This window comes from Abramis brama (genome assembly GCF_963993115.1).
Source record: "Abramis brama genome assembly, chromosome: 20".
Taxonomy (NCBI): Eukaryota; Metazoa; Chordata; class Actinopteri; order Cypriniformes; family Leuciscidae; genus Abramis; species Abramis brama.
Genome location: NC_139982.1, coordinates 21190860 through 21198309, shown reverse-complemented (window position 1 = coordinate 21198309; position 7450 = coordinate 21190860). Strand labels below are relative to the sequence as shown.

At 36.1% G+C, this 7450-nt stretch overlaps 1 long non-coding RNA gene across 2 annotated transcripts; it reads right to left on the bottom strand.

The window, feature by feature from the left end:
• Window positions 1-150: 150 nt before the first annotated feature.
• Window positions 151-7450, bottom strand: LOC311071209. 2 transcript variants are annotated; one of them, XR_014603789.1, is made up of 7 exons: window positions 7367-7450; window positions 7210-7265; window positions 6673-6740; window positions 6360-6407; window positions 6059-6128; window positions 600-710; window positions 151-429 (listed from the first exon to the last, which is right to left on the bottom strand). It is a non-coding gene; the product is annotated as an uncharacterized lncRNA (long non-coding RNA). The 2 variants fall into 2 exon arrangements; XR_014603790.1 differs by lacking the exon at window positions 6360-6407 and having other exon boundaries at window positions 7367-7449.

Sequence of the window (7450 nt, the reverse complement as noted above, 5' to 3'; positions counted from 1 at the left end):
TAATAAATGTATGAAAATAGAACCTGAGAGTGCGGTTTTTCATCTTTACTTTCTCTATTTGTCACAACACACAGTGGCAGGAAAAATAATGTAAACAATTCCAAGTATACTTAAAATAATCTTCAGGAGCACAGGAAACAATTCAAACAAATTCCTTTTATTTGATATTGCAGCCCCTTAAAACAGCCCATTGATATGCTAACAGTAATGTACAAAATTATTAATTGAAATGATTAAAATGCTAAAAACTATAATAGTAACTAAAGGAGAACAATAACAGAATTATAGAGATACATTTTACATTACATTTTTCTTTTCTTTTTTTATGACATCTTGTATTTTTTGGGATATGTAATACCCCACTTGCTTCTCCCGCTTCTCTTTCTCCTTTTTCGGGTTCTTTTTGTTTGAGCCAGTCACTGAAGCAGACTTGAAAGATAAATAATTTAGATTATTAATTTGTCACTTTTCAACTAGTAAAACTTAGAAAGGTAATCAACTAATGTAAAACCGTTTTACTAAATTGGCTACGGCTACATAAAGTATATGAATGAATGAATGAATGAATGAATGAATGAATAAATTAAATAACAGATTACCTCTCAAAACTTGCAGCTTGGATGGTGTCAGGGGAGGCTTTGCAGAGTGTTTATTCGTGGGACACTCCTTTCCTGACACACTTCTGCTCTTTAAAGTGTTTGTATGTGGATCTTCAAGACAAAACATAAATGAGCTTCAATTGTATGAAAAAAAACACTTCAAAATATCTTCTTTTATGTTCTACAGAAAAAATAAACTTATACAGAATATATTCCAGTTGGTAGCTATAAATGTTGTGACGTTACTCCTACTTTGGCTACCACATCAGAGCTGCATTTTTTTTAAAGATCTCAATATTACAAATAAGAAGCTGTATTTTTTTTCCTACAAAGATATCTAGTCATTTCAGTGAGATCTTAACAATTTGTGTGGAACCTTTCAGCACGTGTCAAGCAACTTTAGTCTGGGTAGATGCCATATTTAATTCCAAGTGAATCAAAAATGAGGCTGTGTGGGATATGCATACAGTCAGTTCAAAAGTTTGTACCATCTAAATGTGCTGGATCTTTTTACTTCATCACCACCCATGTTTTCTAAAGTTGATTTTTTTCAATATTTCAGCAACATAACAGTACATTTAACCGATTGTAAGTCTGTCTTTTACAGACAGTGTTAGCTGTAGCTTTGATTTCGAATTAAAAGTCTCAATATGTGATGATCATTAGCTTCAATGCAGAACATTAATAACTATGATTGGGACTGCCATATATACATACTTTATAATGAGCAAAATATTGCATTAAAAACGTTGTAAATTCTTTGGGATTAGTTGCTGTGTTTCAGCCATAGACTGTAAAAAAAGATGGACGATGCCCCTTCGCTCTCTTCCATTGATGAGAACTGAAGCCCGATATGGCGCTGACATCTTGGGGCTTGAGTTTGCGCAGTAGCGATCTCGGGACCAGACCCGCGCAGTAGCGATCTCGGGACCAGACCTGCGCAGTAGTGAGCAGGAAGTAATCAACGCTCCGCCCTCACTCTCGCCGAATGCACTGAGGGAGAGTGGATTCTGCACACTTTTTAAAAATTGATTGCAGTACGACAAGAGGCTTGTTAAAATAAAGTATACAATCTCCTCAGTCCCCCGAAGATCCAGACAAAATGTCCGTTGGTGCTTCGGTGACTACTTCACTCAGAGAACCTGTCAATCACAGCTGTCAATCATGACGTTACACCACCACATCACGTAACTAACTAAAAACCAACTTATTTTTGAAACAGACACTTGATCTTACACCAGCGTGATAAAAACAACAGCAAATGAAAGAAACCACCTTTGGAAAAAAGATATTTGAAGTGTATTTAATTGTTTAGTTGGTCTCACGTCCCGTTGAATAACACGGGGAGGCGGGGCTTATGACCAGTGTTGGGAACGTTACTTTAAAAAAGTAATTAGTTATAGTTACTCACTACTTGTTCCAAAAAGTAACTGAGTTAGTAACTGAATTACTATAAAATAAAAGTAACTCGTTACCAGGGAAAGTAACTATTTGCGTTACTGTTAAAAAAAAAAGTTGCTATATGTCAAAGAATTTGGATTTTTTTTTTTAGCAGTTTTCACAAGTCAGTTGAAATGAGTAGAACAGACAGGTGTTTGTACATAACTTTCGATATTTATTGCATGTCGACAGACAGCAAGAGGTTTATCCTGCACTTCAAGCATTATCTTTGTAAGAAAAGTAAACAGTTACAATATAAAGTGCATTTAACTCTAGCAAATTAAATCAACCGCTCTCAACTTTTTATTAAAAGTTTTATTAATAAAGTAAAGGCATAGAACCAGTTTATTTGTAGTGCACTGACAATAGTTTTATATTTAGTTCATTAATTAAATTAATAAAAAGACAAAAAGACCTTGAGATATGTTTGGTAATTGTACCTGAATGAATTGAAAATTAATTTGCTACATTTCAGATTAATAACGTTGTATTTGTTTTCCTTAACATTTTAATTAGCAGTAACTTAAACACTTTGCAGTTTGAATATCCATAAACAAAATTACGGAGTATGTTTTTATGTTTCCACTGTTCGAACCATAGGGTTCGATTGCGTCCGCACCTCACACACGAACGCACGCACGCACACACACACACAAATGTAAACACTTTGCGCCTTTTCGATCGCGCCCGCGCCTCTCTCTCTCTCTCTCTCTCTCTCTCTCTCTCTGTGGCGCGTGTGCTGGCATGTGTGTAAAAACACTGGCTCTGATTGGCTACCATGAAACACATGACTCTGCCTTAGCCAATCATAATCGCTTAACTCGTTATTAACCCACCTCCTCACTATCTGTGCGAGCCAGGGGTGCGTTCGGATTACACAGTTTATTCAATCAATGCATAGTAACGCAACGAATTTAAAGACCAGTATGGTTAACGGCGTTGTAACGACGGGAAAAGTAATTAGTTAGATTACCCCGTTACTGAAAAAATAACGTCGTTACCTAACGCCGTTCTTTTAAACGGCGTTATTCCAAACACTGCTTATGACCTACACTAGGACCAGTCACCGGGGGGCGATCGAGACGTTTTGGCTTCACTTTTCAGGGCTTGTGCGGCACGCTTGGTTTCAGCGTGTTGTCCTGGGAGGAGCGCATCCACAACAGGAGTTTCACTATGTAATAGTTGATTAGTATTCAAGCCACTAGATATCAACTAAAGTGGATTTTCAGAGGGAAACAAATAAATTAAATTGACTTTAGAATTCACAAAATGACAGTTAATTGCATTAACATGCAATGTAATACCTATGAAAAAAAAAAAACATGTCAATGTGTTACATTAACAATGCATCTCTATTTAGTTTTTCACCGATGTCTAGGGGCTGTTTACACCAGGGCACTTCATGCGTTTTCTCAGATCGGATTGCTGTCTGATTTATCAAAACGATTCCATTTACACCTGGTTACATCAATGTGTGTGTGTTTTTTTTTTTTTTCGGATATAAATCCGATCTTAAATTCCTGCTATTTGCAGATTTAATGGAGTGCACGTCACCGAAAGCAACAGATATGAGATACATTATTTTATTGATCATCAGCTAAAATTTCTGAATCAAAGCCCGCAATAAGAGAAAGCAGAAACAGCCCTGGTAAGATCATTTAGTTTCTTTACATTTAATGAAGATGATTGTGTGTTAAGCGTCAGCGACTTTCACTTTGATTTGCGATAGTTTGCACGTTGGTTTGATGAATAGATGCTCATCTGCGGCGATGCGTGTTGCAGTAGCGTCATCATATCTGACTATAACATGACATATAGCCTATAACACGCTCTCACATGTTTATTTTTTAATAAACCATATTCAACAACATATAAAAATGAAATAATCTTTAGAGTAAAGCCGCAGCATCATTACCAAGCGCGAACCATTGACAGTGAATGAAACGAAGCGAACTTAGCCTGCAGGCTGTAGTGTGACATGCGTAAACCAATGATGTAAACATAATCATAGAGATGACGTGCCACAGGTTTTTAATTTAAAAAACGTAGCTTGTGTTTGTATGTAGGTCTAGGCAATTTATATTCACAATACTTAATAACTAATGTTATTTTATTGCAATTGTATTAAATGTTTGAAGAGGTAAAAAAAAAATATCGGTCGGTCTTAACTAGTGTTGGCCGATATGCTCCATTTTCATATCGTCCTATCGTCAGCCTGTAAGATCGGTGGTACGCGATATTATCGTGAGGGGGCGGGGCTTACTTATTTGATCATTAACTTGCTTATTTACTCGTTTATTAGTTTGTTTTATATATGAGAATTGTTTTCTATTTTGCTAGCAAAGTAAAAAAAAGATCCTTATCATTCTTGTATCTGACTCAGAGTATTTCAACATGTCAGCGGGAAATTTACGGACACAGAAGAAGAAGAATATTACTTGTTAAACAAATGTTTGAAGTAGGGGTGACCCCGAATAGTCGAAGATTCGATTGGAGGAGCCTGATTCGACTACCGATCTCACGGTCGAATCTTCGCAGAGGTGTTATGAAACGAGGATCATGCCACTTTGGCTATATGAGGGCGCTCAATGTCTGATTTCACATAGAACTACCGGTTTTCTGTCAATACATTAATATTCAGCCTATTATGATAATGCTGTATATAAAAATGTGCAAAGAAATAAGCTTTTAATAAATATTTTTAATGTGCGTGAATAAATTTAAACACCCCGTGACAGATTTAAGTTTCACTTTCAATCCGTGACCGACAGAGGAGCGTCTTGGCGGCAAGGATTTACATTTTTAACAATGTCTGGGATAAGAAACTTTAAAGTGTGGATGTACACCATCAGAAAGGATATTCTCCAAGGCTGGATTTAGCATCAGGAAAACCATGATCGCACTTCTGCCGGCCAACGAACATGTTTCACGTCAGAATGTATTTTATCCGCGTGCACAATTTGAAAAGACTCCAGCGGACACAGACAGAGTGAAAGATTGGATTTGTTCTCTCGATCAGGTAGGGTACAAGTGATTTCAAAACTTTTCAGCCGGTTCTAATTTGATTTTTGAATGCTGTGAGTGTGAACATTTTTAGCTAAAAAGACTGCCACTCCAGTTTAGCATTTATTGTTGTTTCTGCAGTTAAAAAGACAAAGTTGAAAATTCTGGCTACTATCGTTATTTTAAAAGTTTCTTTATTTTAATTTTATTTATTGATCTGTCAGGGTTATCTAATCTTTATTTGTGGCTTGTGTTTTGAATATATGTTCCCCTGCACTTTAGGCATTTTGCACACATTTGCTCCTCATCTTGTGACTTGATTCTGATTTATTTCGTTTTGTATTTTTATTTATTAGAAAGGTATATTCTGTTCTAATTTAATTTCTTCTATATCTTTGTGTGATTTTCTCTACATGGTGGCTTTGAAATGTTAAATCCCCGCCCCCGCCCCCAGCCCCACCCCCACACACATGATTCGACTATAGGCAAGACATGACGATTCTGATTCGACTATGAAAATCCATAGTCGGGCACACCCCTAGTTTGAAGTTGCTTTTGATTTCACAGACGGCAGAGTTGTGCTGCGTTCTTGAACTAAAGACTTTTATTAGGCCTATATAATTTTAGTGATATTATTATCATTAATATTTTGTAATTGTATTGTTTTTAGTGTTATTAGTGTCATTCAATGTTTTGTTAATGTGCTATGGAAACAAAATACTGACGAACAACGATGCCGTCTTCATCTTGGCTCTAAATGATGCGTCTGTTAAAGCAAGCACTCTTGACAATTTGTGAATGGATCTCATATGCACGTCGGTGATGTCGCAAGTGTGGTTATGTGGTGATGTCGTTATGAATTTAGGCAAGGCAAATTAATTGTAGTTCATAATTAATGTACCCATTAATGTTCATGTTTCAGTACCCATGCCTACATATAGGTGTGTTCATATGGATGAAAGCCTGTTGTGTTCAGTCTCTTGATTTGTGATAGTGGCAGCTATTGTGAAACTCACCTTGTCAAGGTGACCGCATCAAGATCTTGTCCTGAAGAATCACAGGGCCAAACGCTAGGGATTATTTCATCTGATAACAAGAGCATAGCCATAAGTTTAAGAACTCTAATGATATCTTTAGCCCCTGATATTGCATTGGGGATATCAATTCAAACATTTTAAAGGCTAAGAGTATGAGCCATGAGTAAGCTGGCCAGATATCTGTGAAAAATAACTTGCGTGCCTGAACCATATTTAGCATTTAAAAGTAAAAAGAATTTCAGTATTTATCAGTAAAAAATACATACAAATAAATAAATACCCCTGAGTATGGTGTCTGTCTCACTGGCCAACATAACTCAAAACAGACCTAGAGAAATAAAATAAAATAAAATATACCAATGACCATGATATCCTGTTATCATAATAGTTAAATAAATAATTGTTACTACGACCATTATACCATTATATTTGTCGCCTATTATTTAGCCTACAGGCTTCTCAAGGACAATCACACTGAAAAATCCTGGGGTTAATGATTTTAAAATGTGAGACTTCTTTCAAAAGCATAAATCTTACAGACCCCAAACTTTTGGACAGTAAGTGCATTGTATGTTTGAGGTGGTTTTGCTTACTAATCATATGGTTCATAGCCATGGAGATTTTCTTGGACGGGGATGCAGCAGGCCTTCAGCATGATGATCTACAGTAGGAACATAACATGCAATTTCACAGAGCCAACACTGTTACATAGGATTTACAATAGGGTTTATTACAAGAAACCAAGCCAGAGCAGAGGTGAACTGCAGAAAAGAGAAAAAATTATATATTTAGATAATATATTAAGATAATAATTAATTATATATTAATATAAATTGATGCATATGAAATGAATAATTCACCCTTTGTTGTAGAGGTTTTTTTCCTGTTGCTCCTGAAATCACTTTTTTTAAATCACTATTTGTAAGTGACGTCACTGATTAACAGTGCAGTGCATTCTTTTAGGTTAAATAAATTAGCTTACTTCCAATCACCCATTGACAAATTACCAGCAAAACAAAACTATCAAAAACTGTTATCTACACAAAGATGTGGTTAAACCACCAAACTTTTATAAACAAGAGCTCCAGTCAGACTATAGTTAGCCTTAACGTAAGTTAGGCCTAACTTACCTCTTCTGAAACTGGTTGAGATGCTAACGGACTTTTTCGAAGACACAAAACCATTTCTATAAAGTAAATATTCAACAGGAGCGTGTCAATTACACGTAATAAAGGTGTCAGGGACGTTTGTATGTATTATTTGTGTGAATTTGTTGACTAAACTCACCTGAAAGCAGTGAAAACAACAGCGAGAGACAAGAGTTTTGCTGTGTGTCAGTTGATGACGTTTCCGTTTCCATCTGCTCTCGCG